This window comes from Pinus tabuliformis, chromosome 3_1 (assembly GCF_031772625.1).
Source record: "Pinus tabuliformis cultivar Carrire ecotype Pingquan chromosome 3_1, CPIR1, whole genome shotgun sequence".
In the NCBI taxonomy this organism is placed as follows: Eukaryota; Viridiplantae; Streptophyta; class Pinopsida; order Pinales; family Pinaceae; genus Pinus; species Pinus tabuliformis.
Genome location: NC_142301.1, coordinates 720178715 through 720194371, shown reverse-complemented (window position 1 = coordinate 720194371; position 15657 = coordinate 720178715). Strand labels below are relative to the sequence as shown.

The 15657-nt window shown below is 34.5% G+C and overlaps 1 pseudogene; it reads left to right on the top strand.

Moving 5' to 3' along the window:
* The first annotated feature begins 204 nt into the window (after positions 1–204).
* Positions 205–9349, top strand: LOC149189312 (protein phosphatase 1 regulatory inhibitor subunit PPP1R8 homolog; annotated as a pseudogene).
* The last annotated feature ends 6308 nt before the right edge of the window (positions 9350–15657 follow it).

Here is a 15657-nt window from a genome sequence, read left to right as displayed (position 1 = left end):
GGACGAGTTTTCAAAATATGTCTGGTTCCGGGTCATGCATGGACATACTTATATAAGGCCACAATGTGTCCATCCAGAGACAGTCCAGATGAGGCCACAATGTGTCCATCTGGAGACAGTCTAGATGAGGCCACAAAAGTTTTCCTTGGCCGATGCAGTGTTCCACAATGAAGTTGGTTCATGGACAGGGGTTGCTGTGAGATTATGGAGGGTCAATACAAGTACATGTTTGGAGGCATGCAACTGCAACCATCATCAAGAGAAGAACCAAGGAGAAGCAAGAAGAGAGCATCCAAGGATGAGCTACAATCGATTCTTTCCCAAATGCAGAAACAAATGTCTTCGCTCAAGCAGACAATTGCAAGTTTTGAGGGCTCCTCAGGTAAGAGCACCCAGTCCACCACATTTCAAGGGTTCACATTGTTTAATCCAATTTTCACCACCCCACGCTCTTTAGAAATGCCTCACATCGGCCCTCATGCACAGCCTAAACCAACCACACCTAAGCCAAAACAGTGAAGAGGAGCCAAAATCCCCTTTCTAAGAAGCCTAAGATAGCCCCTATAGTTCAAATTATTGACCTCATTTGTGAGGCAACTCAATCAGTGTCTACCTCACCTGTAATTGAAGAAAATCCCCCATCCACATCTATAGTTTCACCTAGGTCACGGGATCCATTACCTCACACTATCTCCACCTTTGCAACCTTGTCTAAAACCATCCCCCCCAATACCCAGGTGGCCACAGAATAAATGCAAGTCGACTCAATAGAGTGGTATACTGGGTCACTCCATGGTAACAACACTCAAACCTCCTCAACGGTATCCCTTCTCCTAGGGTCGGGCCCACTTCCAAGAAAGGAGTCAATCGCCTCCACATCGTACTCTACGAGAATTGAACCATACAAACCCACTTTTCGTATAAATTTCCCTCTTATCCCAGACCCCGTTATTATTCCACCCACCCCTCGGTTCACCACAATTTCCTAGCCAGCCACCTCGCCCTACTCCCACTCCAAAAAATCCATCACCAACGCCTACCCATTCATAGTAACTTCTTAGATCCAAACACCATGTAGACAGAGACTCTCCAACACTAGTCATCCTCGTAGTTGTTTGGATTCATCCAACAAGCTGCGCAATGAGAAAATATAATAAACAATGACCTCATCAAAGAGCATGAGTAGCAAAAACAACAATTGTAGGCACTCACAGAGGAAAGAGATCAACTCAGATAGGTATATGAAGACCTCCAGTCACAAGTAAACCAAGTCATTGATAAGCTTCGAGCTCTCTCGCCGATAGCTTCTAACCTTGTTATCGAAGCTACCGAAGATTTTTCATCCTGCACACTAGTCGACTGCTGCGACCACAATCAGGCAGTGTGCTTAGGTTTGCTAGCCACAAACACTGAGTTGAAGAAGAGCTCAAAAAGAGTCAGATCAGTGCTTCCTGATTTGAGTGTGAGCTAAACCAAGGAAATTAACTAGAATCTCACCACCGCTGTCACAATAAAGTAGTCTCTTACTGAAGCGCTCGCCAACGCATATGCCCTAATGTACCAAGTACATGATTGGTTAGGTAGCTTGGCTCAAAATAATCAACCAGTCTACCCTCTTCATGAGCAGTTACAAAAGTACAAAGTGGGAAGCAAAACCTACACAAACTAAGTTCGACTATAGCAAATTAATGAAGAGATCACCTCCATTGAGGCTCAAATCCAGCAAATAGAGAAAGAATCCATGAAGACCAAAAATAAGATTCGTGACCTCCAACCACCTGTCCACCACCATGTTCTTGCTCTACATAGCAGCAACAACATTGAAGCATAGTGGAGCACACTCCATAGTAGAAGGTCAGATCATCCAACCTCCACTGTGGTAGACAATTTCATTAAATAGGTTGACTCCATCATGACTAGATGGTAAGTAGCACTCAATGATTACACCCGCTTCTGGTAAGAAGCGACCATGACTATCCCTAAATTACGGCCTTCACTTGGAAAAGAAGACCAACCTTCAACCAAAAAATAAGGCTAGCATGTAGCAGAAGCAGCTGAAGCAGTATCCCCATAGAAGGAAGGAGTAGCACAGACGTAGTAGGCAGGAATAGTGAAAACATAAGCAGGACCAGATGCTGTACACAAGATGCTTGAGATATATTGACTTGGAGATGGGTCAAAGAACTATGGTTAGGGCCTATTAAGGACTTCATTTTAAATTATGAATTTTTGCACGAACGAAGGTGAAGAACAGGTGGCAGGAAAAATGGTTGAGTTGCGAAAATGACATTCGGGGATGGAGGCAAGGACGTAAAACAAATAGGTAGTTGTGGCAAGGTGGCAAGAGAAAACTAGAATAACCAAGTGAACAAGAGGGAGGGAAGAAAGCAGCTGAAGGCAAGGGCAATCCAACAGAACTCGCAATGGGGACAATAGAAAAAAATATAAAAAAGTAGAAGACAAGAAGGGAATGGGGTTGGTATCTGGTAGAGGTCAGGTGTTTGGAAGAACAGGATCTCAAGGACCTAAGCAGTCATATAAGTGCCAAAGCTAGACTCGGCCATTAGTCTGACGCATCCTATGTTTATTTCATTCCATGTATTTGATAAAATGCTTTGTCCCTTATGTATTTTGTATTGAACCTTCCTTATGTTGATGTTAATGAATGAATGGAATAGTTCGGATGTTATATTATGGTTACGTGTATTGTTCTAATTTGTGGACATGTTCAAAATTTTAATTAATGGGTGTTTGCTTGATGAATATAGTGATCATATTACTATAATGTTGTGATAAATGATCTCTTTAAGCTATTGATGGTTGATGATAGGATCTCTGTTGATACCCCCTCTAACTCTTCCTATATTTGCTCATGACACGCCTCAGGTGAGTCTCCTTACCCATTGGGTAAGGTGAAAATGCCAGTGTTGTCTTAGACTATAACCGAGCCTTCTTGGCCCCTTGTGCCTAAACCTAGGATCTCTTCCCTCATAACATTTTTGTGCTAACATAAACTCTATACCCTCCATGTAAATTCTCAGTTTCCTCCAAGCCTCTAGAAAAAATGCATATCACATTCACATACCATAAGTTAGTACTTTTGACTACCTTGAGCCTATGTATGTGATTTTGTATGGGAGAGTTATTTTCTCATGCTTTATCTATATCTACATCTTTTCTACATGGATCTCTCCCTCTCTAGTAGCTATAACACACTCTTGATGGTTTCATATCTTCATCTCATCTAATCTACTATGCATACAACCATAACCTCTACAGGTGTGATATTATGAGTATAACCTATGCTAGACATGTTGATTTAATAACTAGAGGACTTGCACCATTTCTAGCTTCCTATGGGGCACCCTAATCCTGAGCACCTGCTCACCTTTACTCCTTTACTTTCATACTTGAGCTATCCATATATCAAATGCATACTCTTATCATAACTCACCCCATTGCATGTAAGCCCTTGCTGGAAGCCATATGAGATTGGTTTTACTGTAAGCCACCACTGAATGTAATCATCATTCTTTCAAAATATTCCCCACTGTTACCTAGTGATGGAATCTATGCTATGTCTCATTTCCAGTGTGGACAATCATATGAAAAGACTAGCTAAGCATCATTGACTTCGTCAACTTTTACCTAAGCAACTACTTGATACTACGTGGGCTCATCGAACAACGTGAGTTAGCATGCTTTATGAATTATTCAATATTTGGAGTGAACTATGCTTTATGGATTATTCAGGATTTGGAGTGAGCTATTCAACAGATTCCCACACCTAACAAACATGTTCACCAATTTTCTTTTTCTGCCCCATGTCCAACGCTCCATGTTTTATGCATTAAATTGTTTATTTTTGTGTTTTTACACACTCCCATCTACACCAGGTCACCTCCCTCAATGAGTATGGTTCAAGTACAAGTATGGTAACTTGGTTTGAGTCATGGGTGCATTGGGGATGAATTTTATTCTTTTGTTTGAATCAATGTTTGAAGTCACTAGTCATTTGGTTCAATTTGTAGGTGAACATATGCGATATGAAAAATGGGTGGATGAATGAATCTGCGTTGTATGTTGGTCATTTTAACTTGTCTATAAATTCATGTGATATTGATCTCATTATGTGTTATGGATTTGTTTGTCAAGCATGTTTCTTATCCTCCTCTATTTTCTGAACAGATTAACATATCTACTTTATATTGTATAGGCATGTCTACATTTGTTCATCATTTTTCTCATTTAAGGAAAATCCCACGTCACATATGATTACTCTTATGGATTCCAAACATCATGCGTTTCATCTAGGATTATTCTAAAATTAAAAAGATATGATTTAGAATTTTGGCTTTATTAAGTGTGGTATCATTTGTCAGGTATTTTTCTCACTCCAGTGAGACTAAATTTATAGTTTTTTTTAGAGGGATCTATGTGTAAGGAATTTCTTCTTTTTATTCTGGCATTCAAGACACATTAGCTTGTTTGATTTTTGGGTTATCCTTATAGATCAATCTGCAAGGTATTTTTCATTAAAGTATGTTTCCTATGTTATAGTAGAACATTATAAATATATTTGTAATGTTCTTTCTCTATAGGTCAATTTCAGTTAGATTCAAAATTTCTCCAACTTTTTATAGTGGTCCTGAAAATTTAACTCACATATGCTTATTGGGTGTATGGAAAAACATTAAGAGAGTTTTGAGGTCTATAATGGGCCTCCTAAGGAAATTATAAAATACTAGTCAAAATAATAAAATAATATTATATTACATTATCAAATTTTAGAGTGAAAAAAGAAAAAAAAAATCAACTTGTATTTTCAACTTATCTCTCTATGGATTTACTCAATTTTTGTGCGGAAAAACTTGTTCAATGTAGAATTTGATTCCTCATCCAAGGAGTACCCATGTTGCATACTTTCGATGGACCCTACTACACAAAAAATGAGAAATACGTGAAAAACATGATTGTAATAATGTTTTATCATGTATTTCTCATTTTTCATGTACCGGGGTCCATTGAAAATATGCAACATCAGTACTCCTTGGATGAGGAATGAAATTTTGCATCCAATGAGTACTCCTGCTCAAAATTTGAGTAAAACCTTAGGGTGATAAGTGGAAAATACGAGTTTTATTATTTTATTATTTTCTAATCTTTTTACTTTTTAACTCCAAAAATGGTGAATCATCTCGCATGGTTGACATCATCATCTTCAATCCTATTGGATCTTATAAAGTTTATTTTGGTTGTATTTTTTTCTTAGGAGGCCCATTTTAGAGCTCAAAATTCCCCTAATGAGAGTTTCAAGGATGTCGAAGAATGTAGTTGCAGGTATTTTGTATGGAGTGGTCAAATTAATACAGTTTATAAGAGGGTCAATAATGAATTCAAAGGCAGACAAAAAAAAAATCATCCTTCTTCCAGGGGAAGTACTACTTGCTTCACTTGATGCTTTTGGTAAGGTTGAATTATACTCTTTAGAATTTTATAACCTTTCATGTTAGTTGTGCAACCTAGGGAATCTTATGGGTTACAATTTTTGTCCTTTATTTTCATTTGTGGTTGGTGGAAGCAATCTACTATTTATTTTAGTTACACACCCTGCCCCCTGTTGATTTCTTTATTTGTAAAATAGTTTTTTTAATTAAGTAATATGTAGGTCCTTGGAAGAGGTTAAAATCAAGATGAAATTTTCTACAAGAATTCAGAACCTCTGGCTAAAACAATGTCTAACTTTGAAACTAGCATTATGCTAAGTTACTTTATATCAATGTGAGACTCTTCTTTGACCTTTCCAATTCACCATTGTAATTTATTCACATCATTTTATAGATTTAATCCTTCATACATGTAGAGCATCTAGCAGTTTGGTTTGTTATTCTAAGAATGCAGTCTTATAGGGAGCTTGAACTTAAGGAGATGGTGTTACACTCAAAATGGAAATGAAATGACATGCTGTTAGGGTACGTCAACTAAATATTATTCCTTACAACTTGTAAAACTTTAACTCAACATCAAAAGCCACCTAAGTCTCTATTTTAGATTTATTAAAATTTATTTTTAGTTAACTCAAAGCTAAAATAAATTGTGTCACACAGAGACTTCTATCCATTTTTGTATGCCATTGATGTAGCCATTAGATGGTAAAATAAATTTGGAGAAGCTAATACAAATATGACCTTGTTTTTACTCAAATAGACTTTGTTTCCGTTAGTGGTAATGAAATTAATGAATTAATCAAGTTTGAAGAAGGCTAAGATAAAATCTCAACTCTTAGCTAAAGTGACTTTGGGTACTATTTTGTAAATTTCACTTGTGATTAGTTTAGGAGAAAAAATAAGCCTGGAATAAGATTTACGAGGCATGTATTTTTAGTATTTTATAAATTTATATGGCATTGATTCTCAAAGCCCGAGTAGAGATAATGATAAGCTACAAATCACAGATCCTAAAATATGCAAGCAACGCAAATTTTATACTTGGGAATTGTCTAGTTCTATTTTTCATGCAACTCACGTCTGTTGAAATTTTGCTGACCAATTATGTCATGCAACTGAAAGGAGTCTATAATACCTTGAATTTTCTGAGTACTTTGAATTCAATCATGGCATAAGGATTGCCATGGGGAATCCCTCTCCATTGCTCATACTACCATTTATCATCTTGAGCTCTTATGTTAGGAAAGTTCAATATCCTTTGATGATTCGGAAATATGCAAATATCCCAAGCCATTAGAGGAACTCCTTTGACCTCCTTGTGTTTACACCAAATAAAACTTCTAATTCTGATGACCTTCTCTAGCATTTTATAAGATGACTGAGAAGAGAAAAGAAAAGAACAATTATAGGGTATTTCTCTAGTATTTTATAGGTTTCTTGAGAAGGAAAAGATGAGGAATAATAAATGTTCTTGTTGCATGTACTCTATTAGTGACTGCAACCTTACCCAACAAACAAAAGATCGAGCTACCTCCATGCTTGAAGTATTTATTCAACCTGGGCCATTATCCACTTCCTATGATCAACAAGAGAGAGTTATGTACAAAAGGGGATGCCCAAATGATGAATGATCCCTCTAGAATTTATAATATTCTATTTATGATCCAACCAATTAAGGGGTTCGTCTTGAACAATAAGGAAAATATTTGTTTCATCCTCACCAAAGCCACTCTTAACAAATTTTTCTGTGTCCAAGAAAATACTAATACCTACCATATAATACTCAATCAATTTAGCAGTTAAATCCAAGTCATCTGTGAAATGAACATTGAAAATTTGGTTGTCGTTAGGGAAAGTAATTCCCTTTGATTTTCGCTTGTACTCTAGTAGCCTCCAACAACTAACCTAGAACATTTACTGTAATCACATACAAATGAAGAAGAGACCAAAACCTAGCTGAATAAATTCTGGTGAGTATTCTGAATGATAAAGGTTGTATAGATTAACTTTCAAGAGGAAAATATATGAAAGTTTAAATATAAATTTCATGTCATAGACGAACTCGTAGTGTCTGAAGGATACAAAAAAGGATCATACTTATATCAAAAGAATTATAATAATTGATGCAGGTTTGACCTTTACGATCTCTATGGCACGATTGTTGGATATAGTTTCAAGATATTTAACTAAGACAACCTGGATATATTGAAAAAGGCACAAAAATAGCGCCATTTTTAATCAGTGTCAACCAATTTTCAAAGTCCATTGTGGAACAATGGTAACAATCTTAGCCTTTTCAATCATAGGTTGCTCAAACACTAGTACAACACCAGCAACGTCATGGAGTGCCAAGGACTATAACTCCCAAACCTACTCTAGAATCAATAATTGTGCATCAAGCCACTGAAATATGGAGTGGGAAATCAAATTGGCATCCGCTATACTAGGTTGTCAGGCCTAAACCAGGTGTCTTTCACTTAGAGGTTGTGAAGGATGGTGAAGTAGTAGATCAGATCAATTTGGATAAGCAGAGGCACATATTTGGGAGACAGGTTGTTACTTATGATTTTGTGTTGGACCATCCATTTGTCTCTTGACAATACATTTTTCTTGTGCAACATAGAAATGGCAGGTTTGCATATTCCACCAGAGAAGGTTACTTGGTAATAACTAAATTTTAATTGATTCTATATGAGGATCAAAACTACAACTCAATAAGAAGGAACAATATGGTTTTGGTGTATGAGTCAGAGTTATTTGTTGGATTGTCCATTGTAACCCTTAATTGTGGATTGGTTACTAGCCCAATATAATATTTTGTCCCAAGAACCTTTACACTCATTTTTAAGCTTTTGGTATAGTGACTGGATTTCATGTGGGTATACATATTTTTTATCCTAGACTCTTGTGGCCCTTAGTATGGCACCAAGGTGCTCTAAAAGTGCTTCCTTTGGTTTTTGGTTTACCTTTGGATTACCTAGGCTTAGTTAGAATGTGTACTCTTTTGTTTCTCTTTGTGAGTGCTTATTAATTTGATATTTCCTTTAGCATGTATATTTTCTTCAACTTCTTGTAGTGTTTTTTTTTCATTTCACAGGATGGGAACTTGTTTCTTTATTCTCTCAAGTAATTTAGAGCCATGCAGTTAATACAACCCATATTTATTTTGTTTAGAAAATATATGGGTTTTTTGCATTCTTAAATTTGTAACGAAGCATTTCTTTTATGTGCGACATCTATGTCAGTGATCTAGGCTCAATGCATGACACTTTTGTTGCAAATAAGCATGTTATAAAAGATAACCCTGGAGAAATTTAAATAGGATAGTCTCTATGTTTTGTTGCATTTTGTAGAGGTTATATCTTGAGAAAAAAAATACAGCTTCCATTTTGGCTATGTAAAAAGGTTCTCCACAGTTCACCCTTTCAGATCCTCTAGATCCTTTCGATGAGGATATGGTTATGGCATATATTACTATTTTGAACCACTTTGGGGCAAAAAAAATATACTTGGTACAAAAAAGAATTAAGGATTTAGGATAATTTTTTGTAGTTGGTAAAGGTGAGGAGTCCCAAGTTGAAAGGCCTTCCAGGAAACCACAAAAAGAGAGAAGTTCTTTCAGGATCAACATGGTGGAGGGTAAGTGGAGGTAGTTGGAATATTAGATGGTGCAGATGTTGACACTAAGCTTGAGCCCATCGGGGTAAAGGAAGGTAGTCTTGTTGGAAAATGCCAGTCTCTTATGCAAGTTACATTGATAAGGTAGTCTTATTGGAAAATATGAGTCTCTTATGCAGGTTATAGTGATACCTAAAGGCCAAGACACGCCTATGCCAAAGGAAAAGAGTGATGCACCAAAAGGGGTCACTCAAAAGTTATTGCATGTAATCATGTCGACTTGATTACAAGTAATGATACATTTTACAAAGAATTATTTAAATTTAGAGAGGGATTTATTCTATTTTTTTGTTGTGTTTCAAACACTAAGATCAATTACATTTATTAGTTCTTTAACTTGTATTAATAAAAAAAAACATTAATAACTATTAATATTAATATTAAATTATCCAAATAGTATTAATTTTAAATTATAATATCTATATATATATATATATATATACATATATATACATATATATACATATATATATATATATACATACATACATATATATATACATACATATATATATATATATATATATATATATATATATATATATATATATATATATATATATATATATATATATATATATATATATATATATTAATTCTAGTCTAGTTTTAAGGTTGGAATTGTTTTTATTTTTAGTACAATTTTTAACTACTAAATTCAACTGTAAACAGAAAGAGACTATATTTTTTCTTAGCCTCTTTCTCTTTCACTCTATTAATTTGACATAGTCTATATATCTTCCAAAACACTCCTAATATAGCTACATACTTGCATTACACAGTTTAACAGAAAAAAAATTAAACTAGCTTGCACCAATTAACCCAGATTTATGGTTGGATTCTTCTTTTTTATCTTTCGGCTACATTAGATGCAGGGAACAACTACCTAGAAGTATTCTACCATATCACCTTCATTTTGCTGTTTCTCTTCACCTGCATTCGTAGGAGCCATCAACTTGACACCCTCAATCAAAGGCAGACTGAATTCAACAGCCACAGTCCCTCTCAGAGCTTCCAAATTTGACAGACATCACTCTATAGATTTGTGGAAGTCATGAGATAACCCAAACATTTTGCAAATCCTTCCTTCTCAAATACGGGTGATTGAGCCATGACAAAACCAATTCCACAATATACTTTTCTTGCATGCAACTTGATATATCCAACATAGGGTGGTAACAACATATTTATGATTGAACACATCCTATAACCCAAGCGCTACTTTGAGTTCTTTGATGCGATCTCCAAATTCGATGTCATTAACTAGTCTACATAGGCACATGACAAATGTTTGAATTTTGAATTTTGAATTTAATTCACTACACATTCCTACCTTTTCTCTTACAAATATGTACCTCAAGCTTGTAAGCTTTTCCTCAAAATTAAAATTAAGCACCCTTCATATCCTTTCATATCTAATGATGAATTAGGCATACATCCATTTGTCTCCTCAGATGCATGAAAGCACATGGGAAATCTAGGTGTGTTCTCTAACTTGGATCTCGTTGAAGAGATGAAGGGCATAAGGAACCAGAAAGTGAAGATTATGGAAGGTAGAAAACCATCATTCCGACAAACATTTATTGACACCCTTATCACAATTTAGGGATATGAATTTTTTTTACTCTAATATATGATTTGAATTTTCATGTTAATGATTTGTATATCCCATTCAATTTTTATTGGACCAAGTTTTATTATTCTAGGGGATGCGCCCATCTTAGCCACCACATTGGCTTCTATGTTCATATGTCTCTTAGAATGGAAGAACTCAACTCTCTCAATTTTTTTTACTTGAAGATTTATTTTCTGTAAGATGGAGGAAGGAGCTTGCTTTGTATTTTCTTGAAGTTTTTTCACTTACCAGATGAAAATCAAAGAATCTCCATAAACTAATAAATTTCATACTCCTTAAATATCTACCCTTCCAACAAGACTAAAAATTTTGCTTGATTATTTGTAGAGTTATACCCTTCCATCAAGAATAAAAATTTTCCCCCGATCAGGGTGTAGCAACACAAAGGACGTGGGCCAGCAGATATGGGACAAGGAGATGCGAGACACCATACACACGAGTGCAAGGACAGGAATAAATTTGGGAAGTGGAGGGAGAGGACAGTGGGAAGGGCATGTGGAGGGATACGGTAGGGAAGGAGCAAGCCCCCAGAGATGTCAGGTGGAGCCAAGAAGGGAAGACAGTGAGGAAGGTAGTGGGGTAGCGAGAGAGTGGGCAGAATGATGCCAACAAGTGGGAAGACAATGAAGGAGGACTCACAGCAAGAATAGCCAGAGGCATGCGTGAGTTAATGAGAGCCACAACGGGAAGGAATGGAGGGTCATCATCCCAAGGGGATGGCTTAGGGATAAGGGCAGTGAGTAAATGCGAAGGACAGGTGGTAGATACATGGAAGGAAAAAGGGGGAAGGGGGATAAAACATATGGGCAGAGAGTGAATTAGTAGTTGCATACAGAAGGTGAGAACGAGAGCGAAAGCAGATAAAGGTTGTAGAGGAACAACGACATAGCCTGGGTAAGAGCTGAAACCAAGAACTCTTGGAACCCTGACTGGGTTGAGAATGTAGATATAATAAAGAGAGAAGAAAGAATTAAAAACCTGGCCTTGAAGAAGGGGTATAGAGAGAAAGGAGCAAGACGAGGAGAGAAGAGCGAACCTGGTAAGGAAGTTGGTCTGATGTATCTTGCTCCGGCCAGGTGGCGCCTGAGGCTCAGAGGAGATGTTGTAAGCACCTGGACTAGAGAGGAATCCACCACGGAGACCTCAGGAGATGAGACATGAGATATCGTGGCCCCTGAGAACCCTACTTGGAATTCCTTGTGCAAAAATGAGAGGAAAAACAAAGATTCAATTAGAAAAAAGAAGATAGAGAAGCGTGAGAAGGGAAGGAAATTATCTGGTGTAGCGCAAGACATGGTCCTTATGTCTAGCTCCCCTGATAGGTTCTCTATGGTTAAGCTTCCCCGCGGTGCCCAGAATAGCAATACACACTCCCTTAGTGGCATCCCCGTGAGGATGTCTTTGTCGAACCATCTGGACGATGGCTGATGGAGTGAGACTAACTAGTGAATAGAAGATGTGAGGGTTAGCAAAGAGCAAAACCATGAGATGAAAGGGGAAAAGTTGAAGGGAACTCTAAGAAATCTCAAGTCATCTGGTCTTGAGTGAGATACCAAACATTGCTCAGTTAATTGTAAAATTGATTGGGTGTCATACCAATAGAGTACTGATACTTTTCATGGTTATATTCTAGGTTTCACCAAAATCTGTGTCCAATACAGTGTGAAGGCAAGCAAATGGGGAGAAGCCAACAACAACAACGACAAAGACAGAATGGAAGAGATGGAAAATAAGTGACCAAGAAGAGCAAGAGAGATACAAGTAAAAAGAATGTTGAGGGGGTGAGAAGCTCCAATAGAGAACAAAGTAAGAGAGGGAGAAAGACAAGATGTGAGCACATGAAGACCCTCATTGACGCGTACATGGGAGGGAACCCACCTGAGGTCAAAGCCAAAATAGCTCGTTGGGAGAGAGAATTAAATGACAATATTAAAAACCAAGACATTCCCATGTAAGAATGGGAGGACATGGTTCATGACCCAGGCAACTCCCGTGGATGACACACACTCTTCAGACAAACAATCTAGCAATATTGGGTCATGATTAATGTTGTGGCTCGGGCCATGACTCTCAACAAAGAACAGGCATCAAGCAAAGGCTCAGAGGCATAAGAGGACACCAAAGAGAAAGATCCCATCAGAGCAGAGATACTCAGGGAGATAGTGGTAGTCTGTGGCCAAACTTATCGAAACAACCTGGCACTGGGAAGGATCGAACAAACTTTGCACGATATGAAGAGAACCGAGATGCTGGGTTCCAGTTGCAAAGCCCTAGCCCCCGTGATATCCTCGGACGAGGAGTAAAACAGTGATCTAGATAAATTTTGTTTCTATTCCATTACAAATAGATTTTACTTTTCAAAGTTGAATTGCAGTATAGTTAATATAGATAATGTTGTTCCGTTGATAGAGAAAGACTTATACAAATTCTGGACAATTTTTAACGCTGACAGGTGGCCAACCTAGTCTCCTACGGGCAGGTTGAGGCCACTTGGAACAAATGGAAAAACCTGATTTTGGCCAGTTAATATAAATAGCGAAAGTACTACCAAGTTTACAAAAAAACAAGACTAAAATTTTTTCTTGATTATTTGTAGTTTTTGCCAAGCCTAGTACATATTGGCTATATTGGATTTGTATTTATTCATTGGAGCACAAGATAACCCCTCCCACTTCTACTTCTCTTTATATTATTAATAATATTAATATTCACCGATATTATATTTAATATTCAATTATATTCTCGTAATTAAGACTTTAATTGCATTAAATATTCTATTTAAAGCCTTCATAGAATTAATATAAGAAAAATTATGATTTTGTTATACTGATAAATATATACTTAGAATTAATAGTAATCTCTTCTTTTGAATATTAGAAAATTATGTTCTTTTCATTAAGAAAAACATGAATTTTTAATATTGATAAATATAATAAGTATTAATATTAATATTATTAGTAATATTAAGGTAAGTATTAATAATAATAATAAGAATATTGCTATTAATGTTAATGTTAATATTCATATTCATATTATTATGTTTTTTAGTATTAATATTAATATAGTATTAATAATTGTGTAGAGAGACATTCTACAACTCAATATAAAGGAGATGTGTAGGTGTAATGTAAGATTTTACGTCAACATTTTTTAAATGTCTGGAAAATATATATATATATATATATATATATATATATATATATATATATATATATATATATATATATATATATATATATATATATATATATATATATATATATATCGACTTGATATGTTATAATTAATATTCAAATTAAAATGTGTATAAATATCAAATGCAAAATATAAATGAATGCCAAATAATGACACTTGATGATCCTTCATCTTTATTGAAAAAAGAAAAGTTAATGAAAATAAATAAATAAATTGGATAAATATAAAGTACAAAATCATTTCCTATAACCGAACCATGGGAGATAATACTTTTCTCAAAAACCACTTTAACATAATCAAATCCATGAAGTGACTAAGAATGAATGGTTTAGTAACTTATAAAATCACATGATATTTATATATAATCATTAATTTAACATAGTCTAATAATATATTTAAATTCAATTAAGATTAATAAAAAATAACTAATATTAATGTAAGGTAATTAAGTTTGATCATCAAACTTCAGCGTAGCAGTAAATTTATAAAGTAGTTTTAAGTGCGACTTTTTGGCAAGTTCTCTAGTTTATTTTCTTATCTAAATTGTCTAGAATTCAGCATAGATTCATTGGAATCACAAGTTTGACAAGTGAACTCTTCACAATTGTCCCAGTGGTTTTTGATGGTGGTGAATCCATACATGTAGTCAAAAATTTAGTTTAAACAACAAAAATCAACATTTTGCCACATTTATTTTTTTCGAACTCCAATGAAAAATCCTCGAGAAACTCCCAAAAGTTGCAGTTAAGACTACTCCATAAATTTATTACACATATTATGTGTGGTTCATTGAAATAATTAATATAAAATATAACTCTATATATATGTGATTTAATAAATGCAAATACAAATCCATTGTATACGAGAGACCCATTAAACACTCTCATATCGTAAATAGTAGATAATATATATGAAAATGTCCATCTCTAATTATAAGTGAAATTCAAAAAATTATAAATAAAAAACAAACAATTAAACACTATAATTTATATATGGGTCAATAATTAAACGTATTGTTTATCAATATTATAAATTAAGTTCATGTAGTCTAATTAATAGACTTAATAGTTCTTTAGCATTTTTTTGTCAATTTTATTCAAAACCCAATACAAATTTTTAAAAATCATATGTTCAAATAGTTTAATTTCCAAAGATGAAGTGTCTTAGGTCTTTCAAAGGTGTGGAATCGATTTATGCATTCAAAAGTGTATTTTAAACAATAAGAACAAAACTTCGATAGAAATTATATTCCCTGACTCCAACTAAAAAGACATTTTATTTATTACTTAGACTTCACCCAACTAAATTAAAGCTAATAATCATTTTTTATTAATTTACAAATTTAAATTTGATTAATTTAAAATTAATAATTTAAAAACTTAATAAATAAATATTTATTATACATTTTTTTCAAACTTTTGAGCCTAAATTACCATTAATGTATTATAATTTATATTAGCTTATAAAATAAAAAGAAAATAAGAAAATAATATTTAATTATATTTCAAACATGAAATAAAACTATAAATTATATTATTTTTAAAATTAATTAAAATTTACTCGAGGTAAATTGGTGATCATCATGTTATGAAATATTTTATGTCCAGAGTTACTCTTCATCAGAATACAGTAAAATATATAATATAATATAATGTGAATATTTTGACTAAATAAAAAATAAATAAATAAAAAATATATAAA